The sequence below is a fragment of the Dama dama genome, chromosome X (assembly GCF_033118175.1).
Source record: "Dama dama isolate Ldn47 chromosome X, ASM3311817v1, whole genome shotgun sequence".
Lineage (NCBI taxonomy): Eukaryota > Metazoa > Chordata > Mammalia > Artiodactyla > Cervidae > Dama > Dama dama.
Window position 1 is genome coordinate 42,068,717 of NC_083714.1, and position 18,032 is coordinate 42,086,748.

At 43.4% G+C, this 18,032-nt stretch overlaps 1 protein-coding gene and 1 non-coding gene across 5 annotated transcripts in view; one reads left to right on the forward strand and one right to left on the reverse strand.

The window, feature by feature from the left end:
- FGF13 (fibroblast growth factor 13) overlaps window positions 1-18,032 on the reverse strand; it is a 514,548-nt gene that overhangs the window by 119,944 nt on the left and 376,572 nt on the right. The window lies entirely within an intron of this gene.
- On the forward strand, window positions 876-948 carry TRNAE-UUC (transfer RNA glutamic acid (anticodon UUC)). Its single transcript has one exon. It is a non-coding gene; the product is annotated as a tRNA-Glu (tRNA).

The following is an 18,032-nucleotide window of genomic DNA, read 5'->3' on the forward strand; positions in this document are numbered from 1 at the left end:
AACAAGATGCAATCAGGTGAAAACAGGAACTGTTCTAGAAAGAGGCAGAACCCAGAAGAATCACACAAAGTCTCTATGCTAAAATGCTTAGATATGCTTAGCTCCCAGGAGAGAGCAACTAACACACATATAATTAATTACCTTACAAGGCAGTCAGCATAACAACAAGGCATCATGAAAGCACAGAGTGAGTGGGGCATCTACCAAACCCAGCCGTGGGGTGGGGGGTGGTCAGGGAAGCCCCTTCTCAGAGCAGGTGGTGGTGGCAGAGTTTTGAAGGCCAGTGGTCATTAGTTAAGTGAGTTGGGAGGGGCTAAGAATTCCTGGCAGAGGGAACAAATACAAAGACAGACAGGCTTGAGACAATCAGACCAGTTGAGAGACGCATCCAGTTTGGAATGCTTGGCACACAGATCTGCAGGGGTGGGATGAGACATGAAGTCGTGAAAGTTGCTAGTAGGCTAGATCGTGTGGCACCTCGTGGACCATGGAAAGGCTTGCCACCATCCTATGTGCCTGGGGGGAAATATGCATTTTCAGTAAGGGACCTGACCCAGTTGGCATTTTAGAAAGAGCTCAGTGGCTGCAGTGTGAAGACTGTGTGGTGGCTGCAAGTACAAGACTAGAGAAGGAGGATGACATCTGAGATGTCAGCTATCCCAAGCAATGTTGAGAGCCTAAAGAGGCAATGACACGGTGAACAGAGAAAAAGCAGACTTCAAAGCTACTGTGGATATAGAATTCATAAAACATGATTATGGACTGGAGATGGAAGGTAAGGAAGAGGCAGGTGTCAAAGAGTACTCTAGGGTTTTTGACTTGGGCAACTGGATTGTTGGGGTGTTGTTCATCAAGAAGGGAACCGTGGGGGGAATTCCCTGGTGGTCCAGTGATTAGGACTCTGCACTTTCACTGCTCAGGGCCCAGGTTCAATCCCTGGTCAGGGAACTAAGGTCCCATCAGCAATGAGGCACGGAAAAAAGAAAAGATAGGGAACCTCAGAGTGCATTTTCCCAATATTCTATTTTTACAGGTGAGGAAAGTAAACTCACCCAACATCATTCAAAAAGTGAGTGACGACTGGCACTACAAGCCAAATATTTTCCGATTCTTTGCCAACTAATCATTTCATATTTGTGCACATGCATATGTGCACAAATTCAGTCTTGAATATGAGGGGAGGTGGAGATGATCTAGAATTACTAGGTTTGGGATATGGAAGAGGGACCTGATATCGAGTCAGGGATTCTGGAGTGAAGAGCAAAGAGACGGTAACTGCAGTCTTGGGGGGGCGGGTAGATTAGATAAGATGTGATGCCCTGGGAAGGATGCATAGAAGGAGATGAGGAGGAGGCTGAGGACGAAATCTTGAGAAATGCTAACATTTATAATAGAGGAAGAAGAGGGAGTGAAGGAGAGGAAATAGTATCTTTCTGCTAGCATCTTTTATTCTGTTTCAGTAACTTATATTGTTGAAAGGCATCACCTTTTGAGATGAGCTTAAAGAGAGTCACCACCTCTTCCCTTTTCACTTTTTTGTAAATCCATTAGCAGGAAATTACATCCATAAGCAGCAACAGAATTTTCCAGTAGGAACAGACCCTATCAAGTGGAATATGTGACGGGTATCCATGGTCAAAAGTAATGGTGTCATAAGGGTGGAGCCTAATTACCTTCATCTGAGAAGGGAGCAGTTAACAGCGTTTGCCACTGTTAATCGTTATCGTCATCATCATCAACATAGCAACTATTATTTACATTTACTCTTTATGATTATCTCAAAATGCAGCCATTATGAACTTATTCTATTTTATAGATGACAAAAGCCCAGTATATGGAAAGTAGAACCTGCTCAGGTTCACACAGGCAGTAGAAGAATTTACATATGAACACATTTAATAATTCAACAAATACTACTGAAAAGAACTGAAGGACTTCCCTGGTGGTCCCGTGGCTAAGTCTCTTGAGCTCCCATTGCAGGAGGCCCGGGTTCGATCAGGGAATTGGTCAGGGAACTAGATTCCGCATGCCACAACTAAGAGCTGGTACAGCCAAATAAACATATAATTAAATAAATAAAAGACTCGAGCACCTCCTATGATGGATCACACTCTAGAAAGGTGTTCTCTGAAGTCAGATACATAAGTCTCAGGGATGGGCAAAGCAAGCAGATGTGGGAAGGACAGATTGGAACTCCAATTACATTTATTTCTTTCATCCTTTTTTATTTGTATGCTTATGTTTATTTTAGAATATAATTTAAATCTATTAGTAAAGATTTACATACACACAATTGTACACAAATAAATATATACACTCAGGTAGAGGTGTGTGATCAAGAGGTTTGTAGATGACCGGGTGTACAAACAGTGATAAACAAAACCTCACTAGCCCTGACCTCATATAAATTACACATAATGCTGTCTTGTCTCGTGAACCCATGTTCCTGAGTCTATTTTTTACCACCTTGAAGTACACAAATCCTTTGTACTGTTTGGACCGAAGCACAGGCCATGGATTTAATTTAAAATATAGTTTTGTGAACAATCTATTTTCTAGACATTTATCCTCAGAGGCTATTCCTCATTGTCAGAAGAATATCAGGGGTATCTGTGTTTGAATCAGCACCTTCCATTACTCATTTTTAGCGATGATGATTTTTTATAGTTCGAACATGAAAAGAATTTTAAAATTTGAAATACGTACCCAGATAACTGACCACATTACAGGTTAGCTTCATTTTCCCACATTCCCTAAGCACTACTTTGCTTTAATATGTTGAATCCTCCATTGTCTCAGACATTCATCAAATATTTGAGAGCATTCTGCATTCTAAGCCCTGTTCTAGGCACTAAGGAATTCAACTTGTATGTTAGCCTATCTCCAGTTTTTGTCTTTTCCAAAAGTTAAATGCTAGGTAAAGCTTTACTTATCTGGGTATTATTTTTTCCCTTTCTCTGAGTCCCTTTCTCTGGTTGTGGCCACCACAACCAACAACAAAAAAGAAGGCCCTGTTAGGGGCTCAAGTTTTAATTGTCAGATATGAACAGAGCAAATACACAGGAATTAATTTTACTGATAGACATGAAGTCACAGGTGCAGAAGTGGTTTCCCTTTTGATGGCTATGAGCTATGCTTTGAATTTTTAGAGTGCAAAGATCAGAATGTGTCTGAATTACCAAACATCTGCCCTGCCAGTATGATAGAGTTTCAAGAGAGCCCAATTCAACTAAGAATCAACAATGCCAAACTATAAGACTCCTGGAACCAGTGAGATGAGACAATGAAGCCTATAACCATCCTGTTCTTTCTAGTTGTGTGGCCAAATCTGAGCAGTGTTTGAGTCTAAGACTTAACTCGATGAAAGCAAATTTTTCTTTCATAAAATGTCTGAAGGTGAGCTGAGAGCCACTCTCAGTGGTACAATAGGGTGACAGGATTGAGATGGCTGACTGGCTGGCTGGACTAGACAATGAATACGAATACTTCAGCCTATCAAGTAGCAGTATTCGTGTGAACTTAATCAAAACTGATCAAACACTAGACTTCTAACTGTGCTCTTTTGTTTGACTAAAGCTGATGAGTGTTTTCTGGACTGGTTGTGTCTTGCTGCTCTCTCAATAGCTAACAGATTATTTCTCCCTCTTGTTATCACCACCATTACCATCACCACCAACAAAATTATGCAGCCAACACATAAATGGATTCAGATTCCAAGACTCACAACTGAAATAATGCCAAAGTCTTTGATCATAGTAGTAACAACTGGCTCCCGCATAAAAATCCATTTTATCAGCATTTACTATGTACGTGTTACTTACACACAGGACTAGCTCAAATTTTGGATAGAAGTAACCTTCTTGTGTTTCTTCTAATGAAAGAGCATGCCAAATAGATCTACATGTTCATGGTCTATTTAAAATTAGAGAGAGAATTTCCAGTAAGATGGATGTGATATAATTCAGCATATGTGGATAAGAGGCACTAAAACAGAGGCTCTCTGAGGACAGGAACATTGGTTTGGTTCCCTGTGTGTACTCTGCTTTATATAATAGCTGGCACATGGTAAGCAGTCAATAAATATTGTTTTGAATGAATGAATGGATATAAGACTGTCCACTAGATTAACCTGACTCCCTCTCCTCTGCCTTCAATCAGTTAGAATGCTCATTTCCAGAAAATTAACTCCTTAGTTCCCACTACACACACACATTACTTCACCAACTTAACTGCCCTGACACTACTGTCCTCAAAAAGGCCTGCTTGCACAGTTGGCCCCTTGCCTGGTGTCTGGAATTAGGCTGGCAAACAGTTCCCTAAAATGATATGAAATGATAAAGGTGACTTGGTGCATTTAAACAATTCTGAACAAACAAGGTGGTTCATGCCGAATACCTATCCGTTTTCCTTCTGGGTATCTGGAATTTTGGCATATATCAGGCAGATAGATGGTGCCTATGTGACTAGCCCTCAGTAGAAACCCTGGGTCCTGGGTCTCTAATGAGAGTCCTGGATAGACAACCTTTCCCATGTGTTGTCATGCTTCTTGCTGGGGAAACAAATATGTCCTCTTGGAAAGGACCCTTGGAGATTTGCGCCTGGTTTCCTCCAGATTTCTTCCCATGTACCTTATCCTCAAGCTGGCTTTGTTGTTTATCTTTTCACTGTAATAAATCACAAACAGGAGCAAGACTGTATGCTAAACCCTGGGAGTCCTTCTAGTGAATCACCGAGCTTGGGAGTAGTCTGGGCAACTCCTGACACATCTTCTACTACATACTCATCATGAAATAAATAAAATAGCCTCAGATCCACCTGAGACTGTCAGCTCCATGGGGCAGTAACCTTGCTGGTTTCATTTACCACAGTATCCTCAGCATCGAGCACAGTGCCTGGCACACTGTGAATATTTAAAATATTGGGTTGGCCAAAAGGTTTATTCTGGGTTTTCAGTAAGATGTTATGAAAAACTTGAATGAACTTTTTGTCCAACCTAATATAGCAGAAAGTGAAGAACTAAAGAGCCTCTTGATGAAAGTGAAAGAGGAGAGTGAAAAAGCTGGCTTAAAACTCAGCATTCAAAAAACAAAGATCATGGCATCCGGTCCCATCACTTCATAGCAAACAGATGGGGGAAAAATGGAAACAGTGACAGACTTTCTTTTCTTGGGCTCCAAAATCACTGCAGATGGTGACTGCAGCCATGAAATTAAAAGGCACTTGCTCCTTGGAAGAAAAGCTATGAACAACCTAGACAGCAGATTAAAAAGCAGAGATATTACTTTGCCAACAAAGGTCTGTCTAGTCGAAGCTATGGTTTTTCCACTAGTCATGTATAGATGTGAGAGTTGGACCATAAAGAAAGCTGAGCACTGAAGAACTGATGCTTTTGAACTGTGGTGTTGGAGAACTCTGGAGAGTCCCTTGGACTGCAAGGAGATCCAACCAGTCCATCCTAAAAGAAATCAGTCCTGAATATTCATTGTAAGGACTGATGGTGAAGCTCCAACTCCAATACTTTGGCCACCTGATGTTAAGAACTGACTCCATGGAAAAGACCCTGATGTTGGGAAAGACTGAAGGCAGGAGGAGAAGGGGATGACAGAGGATGAGATGGTTGGATGGCATCACCAACTTGATGGACATGAGTCTGAGCAAGCTCCAGGAGTTGATGATGGACAGGAAAGCCTGGCATGCTGCAGTCCATGGAGTCTCAAAGAGTTTGACACAACAGTGACTGAACTGAACTGAATATCTGTGGAACACACGAGTTAATGAAAGAATACATAAACTAGAGAACTATGTATGGAAAATTAATACCTTAAGACTACATGTACAAACTCATTGTTAAAGGCAGAAAGATGGATAACCCAATATTAGTTCTGATTTTTATACCTCAGTGTCCAACAATTTCTTATGGACTATTTATCTAAAATTATAACAGAGCTAATTAGAAAATACAGTCTAATAGATTCAGGTTTTTTCTCTTGCCTTTAGCATAGCACCTGATATATATAAGGCACTCAAATGTAGTTATTTAATAAACAAATTAATGAAGATATAGATCAAGTTCAAACTCTATAATGAAATTGTTACATTAATTTGCTCTCAGAATAAGAAATCAGTCTGGACTGTGAAAATCCATTTGTTAGCGAATCATCACAAATTTGCATTTCTTTTCTGAAAAACTTACGCATACTTCATAGAATCAGTTATTTGTGCAGAAGATTTCTAAGCTGGTAGGTCTAACTCATTTATCATAGAGGTCAAGAGAGGGAAAGAGCTTACCCAAAGTCTTCACTGTATGAGGAATATATGGGGGGTTGAACTTATACCCCAGATTCATATGTTGAAGTCCTAATTGCCTCAGCACCTCAAAATGCGACTATTTGGAGATACAGCCTTTACAGAGATAATTGCATTAAAGGAAAGCAGTAGGGGCTTCCCAGGTGGCTCAGTGGTAAAGAATCTAACTACCAATGCAGGAGCTGTGGGTTCGATCCATGGGTCAGGAAGATTACCCTGGAGAAGGGAACGGCGACCCACTCCAGTATTCTTGCCTGAGAAATCCCATGGCCAGAGGAGCCTGGTGGGCTACAGTCCATGGGTGGCAAAGAGTCGGACATGACTTAGCGACCAAACAACAACAGCGACAGTCCAAACAGAAAGGTGTCCACAGAAGAAGTGGAGATTTGGACACACAAAGAGAACCAGAGATGTACACACAGAGGCAAGTCCACATGTGGACATTTAGAAGGTGCGGTTGCAAGTCAAGGACAGAGGTCTTTGAAGAAACCATCCCTGCTGACCCCTTGATCTTAGACTCGAGAACTGTGAGAAAATACATTTTTATGGTTCAAGTCACGCATTCGGTGGTGCTTTGTTATGGCAGCCCTGGCAAACGAATACAAATGTCATCCTTCAGATGACAACCTTTGCTACGCATCCCTGTCAGACCAGAGAAAACAGAACGCAGCTGGCAGTCAGAGATTCTGGGAGCTCTGGGCAGCTCATCCCTCCTTCCTGCTGCCCAGTCAAATTTCAGGCTGGAGAAGCCAAGCCAGCCTGTGGAGGGTGGAGTAGGGTTTGGGGAGGAGCCTGTATGGCAGAAAGTCTGATGCAGGCTACTGGGTGCTGGTCATTGGCAAGCAGATTCCTGGAGATGGCAGCATTAGCTAATGATTGCTCCTTCAGGCAGGACAGCTGCCTTTTTCCTTTTTCCCTCACAATTGACAGCCAGGGTAGGATAAGGAATGGGTCCAAATCAAGCAAGCACCCTTGCCAGGGCCATATGTTCCTAACTGGGGTGGGGAGCCCTAGCAAAGCTTATAGGATTTCTTCCTCTTGGCTAATTTCCACACCCCGCCCGCCCACCTCCCATCTCAGCACTTCAGTGGAGCACAGTGTCCATGAATGCCAGGCTGCCTGGGGGACAATTAGACCATCACATCATTCAGTGTGTGTTGCACATTTCCCATTCCAGTCATCCTGGGGTGATTTGATAGTCCTGCCCATTCCCGCCTCTCCCCACATCCCTCCTCCCCACCACCTCGAGGCAATGTACCATGCAGATTTCTGGCTCCCGACTTATGTTCCCACTGTAGACTCCATCTGGAATGTCCTCCTTCCCTTTGTCTAATGCCAATCCTTTATCTACTTCTAGGCTGAACGAAGCCCCTGTCATCCATGAAGCCTTCCTTGGACACCATAACCTTTCCCTTCCCCTCAATCACAGTAATGTTGGTATGATGAGCATCCTATAAGAAAGCTGTATGTGAGAAGCTGTGAGATGGGGCTGAATGAGGGTAGGACAGAGACGGGAGAAATAACCTTGTGTGTATACCGAGCGTGGCACTTACTGGCTTGGCACTTAACCACGTGCTCCCTTAGGAACAAGTGTGACATCATGGTTTGACTGGCAGGTCATGTTCCACTTTCTGTATGCTGATCACCGCTACCTCAGGGCTCTCCCTGCCAACACAACCCCACTCCTCACCCCCTTCCCCAGCCTTTGTGCCTCACTTACCCTGTGTGTCACTGGATATTCTCCCAAGCTGCTTCCCAACTCTTATAACTTAGTAGGTGCTGAATATACACGTAGAGGTGAATTTCAATCCAGTGTAGCACCTCACTGAGTGTCTGAGAAAATCTAAAAATAACTGTCTTGTGATTGTTTTCAGTCATCATGAAAATGTCAGGCAAGCATGAAGCGGAGCCAGCTGCTCTCAGGGAACTCTTCTGTGCCTAGAAATGAGTGTGAGTCAAAAGTGAGTTGTCAAAGGAACGGAGGCCGGAGGCCACTGCAAAGGGCCAGACGGGTGATCCCTGACCTTGAAATGCTCAGACTGCTGAGGAAGACAGGTACTGAGCACTGCAGGGACAGATGGGCAAGGAGATGTGGAAGCCTGAGAAGATAGAAAGGGGGTGGGGAGCAGATAAAGCAGATTTGAGGACCCGCCCTCCGCCAGGTTCTGGGTGAGGTACTTTACCCAGAAGAGCTCATTCAATGTCTTTGGCAAAGTCGTGAAGTTGGTCCCGTTACCCCACCCATTTCTGACATCATAAAAAGCCAGGTTAAAGGACTTGCCCAGCACCACACACCTAAAAAGTAGTCGGGTGAGATTCGAACCAGGTCAGTTAGACTCCAATGGGCTATACTGCTCTTGTGCTGTCCCCGCAAATGCAGCTCCGAAGGCCGCTACCATGTAACACTTCGGCTCTGATTTCTTGGTTCTCAGACCCTCCCTTCTCAGTTATCACCAGGGAAAGGTTGAGATGAACAGGCCTTACCCTCCTCTCACACAGGAAATGGAAATCCCTTGGCATATCACATGCTCCCTCCTTAAACTGCAGCTGGCCCTGAAGCATTGTGATCTTGCAGCTCTTGCAGCAAGTTTTGATTACAAAAACTCTCTGAAGGAAAATCATTTATCCTTGTTAAAGGACACAGCCAAAATCAATATATGCATTCTATCTTCTATAACAGTCATTTCATTTATGCTAAGTAAATAATAGATCCACAATCAATGATTTGGCTATATACTAATGGAAAATAATGAAAGCAGCTCATGTGAATACATTGAGCCCCCCCCCCTTCCTTTTGAATCATCTTGGGATGGTCTGCACCTACTTCACTTTAATATAACTGTGCTGACAGGCCAGCAGGAGCAGTAGGCAGGTCTCCTGGCTGCACATTAACTCTTGAAGGCCAACCCACAGCCAAGAGCAAATCACAGCCCTTTTGTAATGAGAGGGTAGAAAGGTTTACTGCATGCTGCCTGCACTCAGTTTTTGTGGCAGGTTGGTCAAAGTCATCGTTGGCTTTCGATTCATAGGTAAAGATGCAAATGTCTGCTTAACCACAGACACCCAGACCAACGACTGGGGATGACATCATGAAACTGATGAACCCACTTTTGCTTCAGGATCTCAACACATCTAAGTTTTTGCAATAGATGGGGAACACTGCAAACACCAAATGAATATTGGTGCCCTGACAGCTCCTTAGGGCTTATTTCAAACTGGTCATCTTCCCTGTAAAATGCCATTTATGGCAACTGGCTGAGAGGGAGCTATTAATAGTAAGCAAAGCAGGGCATGGCTCTGGCAGACACCTCAAGTATGCTGTTCTCATCACCTGGTTCTCTGGATTAGCGAACAAAGGGAGAATGACGTTCGCATATGGGTTGAGGAAAAGAAAGCGTGTGGAGCGGTTACAATGGCCTAGTTCACTGATCCCAAGCCGAGGTCACCAGGGGAACAGGATGACCCTTAACCCTGTATTCTGCAGCCCTGCTGGCCTCACTCTGGGGCCTGATCTTGGCCTCCTCATTGTCTTCTTTGTCCTACTTCTTGAGTGCGATATGTATAAGAGGAAAGGGTACAACCTCCTGAATCTGAGACCTGGACCGACTCCACCAGTTAGGAGCGATGTGACTTGGAGCAATTATGTCACCTCTCTAAACTTCAGTTCTTCCTCTGTAAACTGGAGCTCTGCAAGGTTATCAGGAGGCTAAGGGGAGATGATTCTAATAAAGCAGCTGAAATCTAACAGGGCTTCAATAAATGGCAATTGTTCTGGCTAATTCTGAAGGTTAGGATCCTGTATTCCCCTTCTTCTCTACTCATAACAATGATCAGCACAGTTACTTCATCAATAAACCTGGCCTTTGATGAGTCCTTGCTGTGTGCTAGGAACTGGGCTAGGTACTCTGCGTGCCTTGTTGGGGCATGTGAAGGTGGGTGGGGAGAAGTGGGGAGATGATGGTTATAATTAAAGGAATGGTCTGGTCCCTGAAACTCTGCCTACCTCAGCAACCATTATTAATCTTAGAGATGCTTGTGTCAGAGATCATAAACAATGCACATTTAATGTTCTCCTCACACATCTGCCCTCCTTCAGCAATTCCTTGTGTCCATCCTGGGCTGAACAAGCAGCAAGGCACTGCTCTGTGGTTTGAGCAGCTGTGTGTGTGTGCATGTGAGTGCACACTTGTGCCGAAAAAGAAAGGCAAGGACTAGAAAACCCTTTGCAAATGTCTGACAGTGGTTTCTTTACATTAACCATCCCATTCTAGTGTTGATTCTTGCAAAGAGGGAGCAGGCAGCCATCTCAAGCCTACCCTGGTGTTAGCTTGGCGTGTCAAGGTTGCAGCCCCCTTAGAGAACCGAGATTCCAGAACACTCCTCCCGCCCCCAATGTGAGTGGGAGAGGATCTTGGGAAGTGTGGCCAGAAGAAAAGAAATTAACAGACAACTCATTGCAGATGAGAAGACTGAGGGCTACCATGCCACCCCACCACATCCCGGTCTCCAGTTCAATTACTGTCAAGGCCTCCAGTGGGACTTCAGCACTGAGGTCACTAAGTCAAAAGCAAGGCTGGATTAGAACCCATTTCTAAACTGTGTGAACCCCAGCCCTCTTACACTCCACCGTAAAAGGTGCCTAGAAAGCTACAAGGAAAGAAAAGGCTGGGATGATGGAACAAGGACAGGTCAACATGAAAGCTCAGCTTTCTTTCAGCTTCTAAGAACACATGTCTGGACATACATCACACTATCAGACTGTGGGTCAAAATCCTGAACATGCAGATTCATGTTCCTCTCTGGCTCTGATCTCAGCGGAATCACCATGTTAAGTGTGTCAGAAAGAACCCCAGAGGGTTCACTTAAGTCCCCTCGAAGGGCCCTTGCTCATGCTTTTTATGGCCCTTGAGGTTTAATATTCTCTGCCATGCCGCCTGGTCCTCCCTCACCTGCCATTCAGTTCTTATTAACGATGACTTATGCCTGTGACAAAGGTCACAGACATGATTTTTTACTCTCATCAAACTCGGTCATAACTTTTGAATGAAATAGGACTGCTCCCCTAGAGCTGTGAGCACTTCACCACTCCTGGAACAGCTTTGGAGATGTTCAAGGCTGAACGCTTAGAAAGGGCCACTGAGGCAGCAGGCTAGTCAGGAGACATGCTGCCCTCTATACTGTTAAAGCTGGTGGTAAGTCGGGTTCTCAAAAAATGAATAGTGTGATATCTGCCTCACGGGACTTGAGAGCAGGGGTGGATCGTTCCACTGTCCAGCACGATGTTTGTGATAAAGCTGCCCCAGCGTCAGTGCTCACCAAGGTGGCACCAAGTTTCCTCCTATTTATCAAATCCAGACGGTATTTTTCAACTCTTAAGTTCAAAAGGTCTGTTTGCCAACACCTGACATTAAGAACCACACTTGGTTCTTGGATATTCCCTCACTCTTGGTTTTCCTGACCCCACATTATCCACTTTATCTTTCCAGCTTCTCCATCTCCTCTCCTGTCTCCTTAATGGCTCATTTTCTACTTCAAACTCTTCATTGTTGGTGGTACTCAAGATTCTGTGAACACTTCTCCTTCCTTCTTTTCTCTTTAGATCAGTGCTGTCCAATGGAACTTTCTGCAGTGATGGAAATATTCTATATCTTTGCTGTCCAATATGGTAGCCACAAGTTAGATATGGCCATTGAGCAATTAAGCGTGGCAAGTGGGATTAACGAACTGAATTTTTAACTTCATTTAATTACAGATAACTTAAACTTAACTAGCCACATGTGCCTACGTGCCTATCTTTTTGGATAGCCCAGCTCTAGACACTCATGTGTGGCAGTCTCATTTGGTCACATGTCTACAGGTAACACTTGCATGTTTATGACTTTCCCACGTCTTTTGACTTAATAACCAAGTGTACATGGAAGAGTTTCATCAATATTACTTCCAGTAAAATTTCTACTTACAGGCCCAGCACATACAACAAATACTTGTGAAATGAGAGTCTGAACAAAGGATAAATATAAATAAATAAGCGTCAGGGGAGTGGGTGTGTTAGTCACTCAGTTGTGTCTGACTCTTTATAACCCTATAGACTGTAGCCCACCAGGCTCCTCTGTCCATGGGATTTTTCAGGTAAAAATAGTGGAGTGGGTTGCCATTTCCTCCTCCAGGGGATCTACCTCACCCAAGGATCAAACCCAGGTCTCCTGCATTGCAGGAAGATTCTTTACCATCTGGGCCACCAGGGAAGCCCGAACAAAGGATAGTGAGTTACTCTGACTTTCATCCATTCTTGTGAGAGCTAGGATTTTGGAATTCAGGTGAAGAGCAAATGACTTAGCTGGCTGATGAAAGCCAGAACATACATTCTTCTCCAAATGTATCCCATTTCTTCACCAACTGCAGAAGAGGAAGAGCACAGATTTTGTCCTCCAAAGAGGCAGTGTGGGGATTGGGTTAAGATTTTGGTAATATCTGAAGTCACACTGTCTGGGTATGAATCTTGACTCTACCTCTTATTAGATGTGAATGAGGGCAAGTTACTTAACCTCTCAGTGCCTGTTTCTTCATTGTAAAATGGGGATGATAATCATAGCGCTTACTTCCTGGACTTATTGTGAGGATTAGTGAAATACTATGGCCACCTGATGCGAAGGACTGACTCACTGGAAAAGACCCTGATGCTGGGAAAGATTGAAGGTGGGAGGAGAAGGGGATGACAGAGGATGAGATGTTTGGATGGCATCACTGATGTGATGGACATGAGTTTGAGTAAGCTCCAGGAGTTGGTGATGGACAAAGAGGCCTGGCATGCTGCATTCCATGGGGTCGCAAAGAGTCAGACACGACTGAGCAACTGAACTGAACTGAAGTGAAGTGATGCATAAAACTGTACCTAATGCAATTGTCTGGCATAGAATAATGGCAATAATGATAGCTAATATGGATCTGCATCATAAGCTAACTGAGTTCCCTAATCTGGCTTAAACATGCCCTACATAAGAAGGTCCAGGAACTCTGGATCCCAGGTCCAAAATGAGGGCCACTTAATGAGGTCCCCCAAATCAATACACCTTTAGTAGTAGAAATGGCTACAAGGCCTCGTCTTGTACACTCAGTTTTGGAGTACTCTCAGACCCTGGGTTTCTAAGCCTTGTACGGCTACTTACAAGTTAATAGAATTGTTTTCATAGCCAACTACAGAGTCCTGGAAGATATTCTGGATTTATAGAGAAATATTTCCCCAAATGACTGAGTTTTTAATTCTATCTCATCATAACTAGAGACAATGGAATCCCTGCTTGGCTTACAGACAGCCTGGGGAAAATATGTACATGTATATATAATATAAAATATAGATCTATATATATTACATTGTATATATATTTTAGGGTTTCCCTGGTGGCTCAAATGGTAAAGAATTCACCTGCAATGCAGGAGACCTAGGTCCAATCCCTGGGTTGGGAAGATCCCCTGGAGAAGGGCATGGCAACCCACTCCAGTGTTCTTGCTTAGAGAATCCCCATGGACAGAGGAGCCTGGTAGGCTACAGTCCATTAGGTTGCAAAGAGACATGACTGAGTGATTAAGCACCCATATATATCTTATATAATGTATATACATTAACATATATGTATATATACATAATGTACATATGGATATATACATATACATAAACCTATTTTTTCCCAAACTTGCTTTGAGTCAAGCAGAGGGCTCCACTTTCTCCAGTTATAGTCTGTATACCTAGGTATATAATATAAATATACATTACACATATCATATATGCAGTATATATTATATCTTGTTCATACATATACTTACATACACCTTACAAGTCTGAAGGGCTTCCCCTATTCAACATTGTCCTTAATACCTAGACCTCTAGCTGGGAACCTGTGTATCTTTTCTGGTTTGGGGACAGATACATGGCTCACTCCATGAGTATCTGCAATCCTTCCATGTCATATCCACTACATTTGCTTGTGCACAAAAGCATGGCTTTTTTTTTTTTAATCTGTAAAGACAGTGTCTCCTGTACAGCAGGAATGATAATTGGATGCTAAGACCTTAAATTCAACATTGATTTGGGAACTGAATGTTCTGGTAACAGTTAGTTAGCATCCTTAATCGTAGTATTAGCCTCGATCCTAAATCATGAACCTTAAAATGAGGAGCGACTTTGGAGGACACTGAAGAGTTGGCATTTTTCCCTGGATGGACCACCCCCTCCCTGCTGTGAATTCACCAGCTGTCAAACAAGGCCTTGCATGCTTTGCCCACATGGTAAGTTGCAGTTCTGAGTTCCATCCAGTGCTAAGAATACATCCTCAGCCATGGGACAACATGTCACGTTTGCATTTATGTACTGGGCAGAGAAAGAACAGAGCTGGAGAAGTGGCTGAATTGGGGGAAGCACAAACATAGTAAGTGCTCACACTGTCAGCTGGTGGCTCTTTAGAAAGAAGCAAGTGGTTACCAGTCAGCTACCTTGCTTCCCACGCCGTGCCCAAGGCACAGAGGGAAGGAAAACACCATCACTTCTTTGGATCCAGTTGTCCAAAACGAGCCTCTTTCCCCTGCTTGAGTAGCATTTGCTGTGTTTGTAGCTTGTACTGTGAGCTGAGAAACCCCTTCCTCTGCCCAGGAAGCCTCAGATCCAGGCCCCACCTGGACAGCCCAGCAGCACAGGAACCAACTATGATTAGAAAGCATGTCAACCCTGAACCTGGGTAACTGGAATCGTGGCAGCTTTTCTAGATAAAAGCAGGTGTAATTAATGCTTTGATATGCCAGTGAAATAAAATCAAATTCTGTTGTTCCACCTAAAATAAAATTCAAGTATAGGGCAAACCTCTACACCTTGCTGAGGGAAACACCCAACTTTTAAAAAGTGGTACAACAGTTCCTAGGTGGGGGCCCTTAGGCCTGCTGCTGGTCCTCTTAGTGTTGAAGTTGGCCAACTATGGCCCAAAGGTCACACACAGCCCACTGTCATCTGTTTTGGCCCAACCACAAGCTAAGACTGTTTTCTCCATTTTTATATTGTTGAAAAAAATCAAAAGAAGAATAATGTTCAAGGTCCTTAAGCAAAGTTTTCTTGGAACAGGCCAGGGCCATCTGCATTGTCTGTGGCTGCTTTCTGACTACAGTGGCGAAGTTGAATCATTGGAGCAGAGGCTGCAAAGCCTAAAATATCTACTGCCTAGCCCTTTATGGAAAAAGTTTTTCAACCTCTTTCTTAGTGCTCCAATAATCTCTTTTATAAAATGCTATTAACTGTACCTTTATCTTAAGACTTTTGTAGGGATCAAATTAGATGATGGGTTTAAATGCACCTTCTTGGGAATTCAAAAGGCAACACAGAGACTGGAAGGAAATCTGGGGCCTATCAGAGAGGCTATTTCTCCTCTTTTCAATCAGTTCCTTCACAATAATGTCAAGGATCTACTCAACACAATAAACATACACTAAGCCTCTGAATGGAAAAAAAAAAGTAGTTATGAATGCAAGAGGTATTGGGGACCTTCCTTTGGATATTAGTTCCACCACTTGCTTAATATGTAAACTGGAGAAGTCCTGGGACCTTGCGGGGCCTCTTTCCTTATCGGCAAAATGAATTAATAATATATCACCCCATTTAGTGTACATAGCAGTCCAGTGTGAGAAGTAACTATGTCTTACATGCCTTCCTATGTGCTCACTCACTCAGTCATGTCTGACTCTGTGACTTCATGGACTGCAGCCCACCAGGTTCCTCTGTCCATGGGATTTTCCAGGCAAGAATACTGGAGCAGACTGCCATTTCCTTCTCCAGGGGATTTTCCTGATCCAGGGATCAAAGCCGTGTCTTCTGCATTGGCAGGCAGATTCCTTACCACTGAGCCACCTGGAAAGCTCCAATTATGTAATAGGGAAGAACAAGTCTGACTCCATATTGGATCTATTTATTTCATTTGAACCTTTGTACCCTATTGCTTTTGCTACAAGTTAATCACTAAAGGGATGTTGCCCGAAGCTTAAAGGAGGCATAATGGTCAATCTCTCAGGACCCTGACCCCTATGCCTGGAACATTAAGCTAAAATACCTTTATTTAGTTCACAGGAAACATTCTGAATAGGCCTCTGAATGGCTGTAGGAAAGAAGAAATGAAAATATCTCTTCTGGAGTCTGGCAGGAACTAAGAAATATTTTGGTGGGAACTAGGAAATATTTGCAACAACTTAGTGACTTTTTTACTTTAACTTCTCACCTCCCCTTCTTTGTACAATAAAGAAACTAGCATCCAAACCCAGGCAAGATGGTTCTTTAGGACATTAGTCCACCATCTTCTCAGCCTGCTGGCTTTCCTAATAAAGCCACCACTCCTTGCCCCAACAGTTTGTCTCTCTATTGACTGGCCAAGCTTTGTGAGTTTGGACTACGAAACTATTAGCTAGGCCAAAGTGCTTTTTAAATGCAAAAGTAAAAGTGCCTCACATGCCAGTGTGATGATTATTATATGTACTGTCTCTCCTCTGTTCACTTGCTTAGTCACCCTTTCAAAACTATCAGATCTATTAAGCAGGGCTTCCCCTTACAGAAACTAATTACATGTGCTGCCTTTGTCCAGGTGGGATTATATGATCCTGTCCTCCAGTAAACACTCCACCAGCTTATTTGACATGGAAAATCAGACTCCCTAGTCTCAGTGGTACCATGCCAGGTACCCTGATCCCATGCCCAATTGTCATATGGCAGAAAGAACCCAAGAGACAAAACAAGGAATAGAATGTGAGTTAGAGATGGCTGGCAGGCAATTCCAGAAAAAAAACATAGCTGCATGAAAATAGACAAATGCTATGCTGTCATGGTTAAGAGAGCTGGTTCAGGAGTTAGATGGGCTTGGACTTGAATTCCCCCTCTGCCTCTAGCATTTGTGAGACCTGGAATGAGTTATAATCTCTTTGAGCCTACTAAAAACCCTTCCAAATCTCCCCATTGCCCCAGAGATAGCATCACCTTTCCCAAGATGGCTATCAAGACCCTGCATGATCTGGCTTATATGCAACTCTTCTCTCTCTCTCTCCTCTTAAGCCTTCACGGACCTGTTTCAGATCCTTGAATGTTCCATGTTCTTCCCTACCTAAGGGACTCTGCATGTGCTATTTACCCAGGTGGGACTGAAATGCCCTCCCCCACTCTACTCTCGCCTCCTTCACCTATCTGTCATCTGTCTTGTCCTTTTAGGTGTTTGAAGACTTCTGCTGGTTTTTGGTAGGTGTTCTATGAGAACTGCTCCATTCGTTGATGTATTTTTGATGTATTTGTGGGAGGAAATGAGATCCATGACCAGCGACTCAGCCATCTTGACTCTCCTTCTCTTATTCATTCTTCAGACCTTAGTTTGAATGTCATTTCTCCAGAAAGTTTTTCCTAACATTACCCCTGTATCCACACAACTGGTTTATGGAACACCATCCCCCCCAACAGCATCCTGTGCCTCTATGGACTAGCATTTGACACCACTACATACATTTTAAAAGGTGTAAAGTGGGTATTAATTGTTGAATGCCTGTCTCATCCATGAGAACAAGGATCTGGTCACCATTTTGTCTAGTACCTAGATTTGTGCCCACTACATAGTGGGTGATGAAGAATAAACACTTATTGGATAAACGAATGAATGACTCTGAGATGTACTTTATTTTAGAGGATATCAACTTCATCATCTCACAGAGTAAAAAGT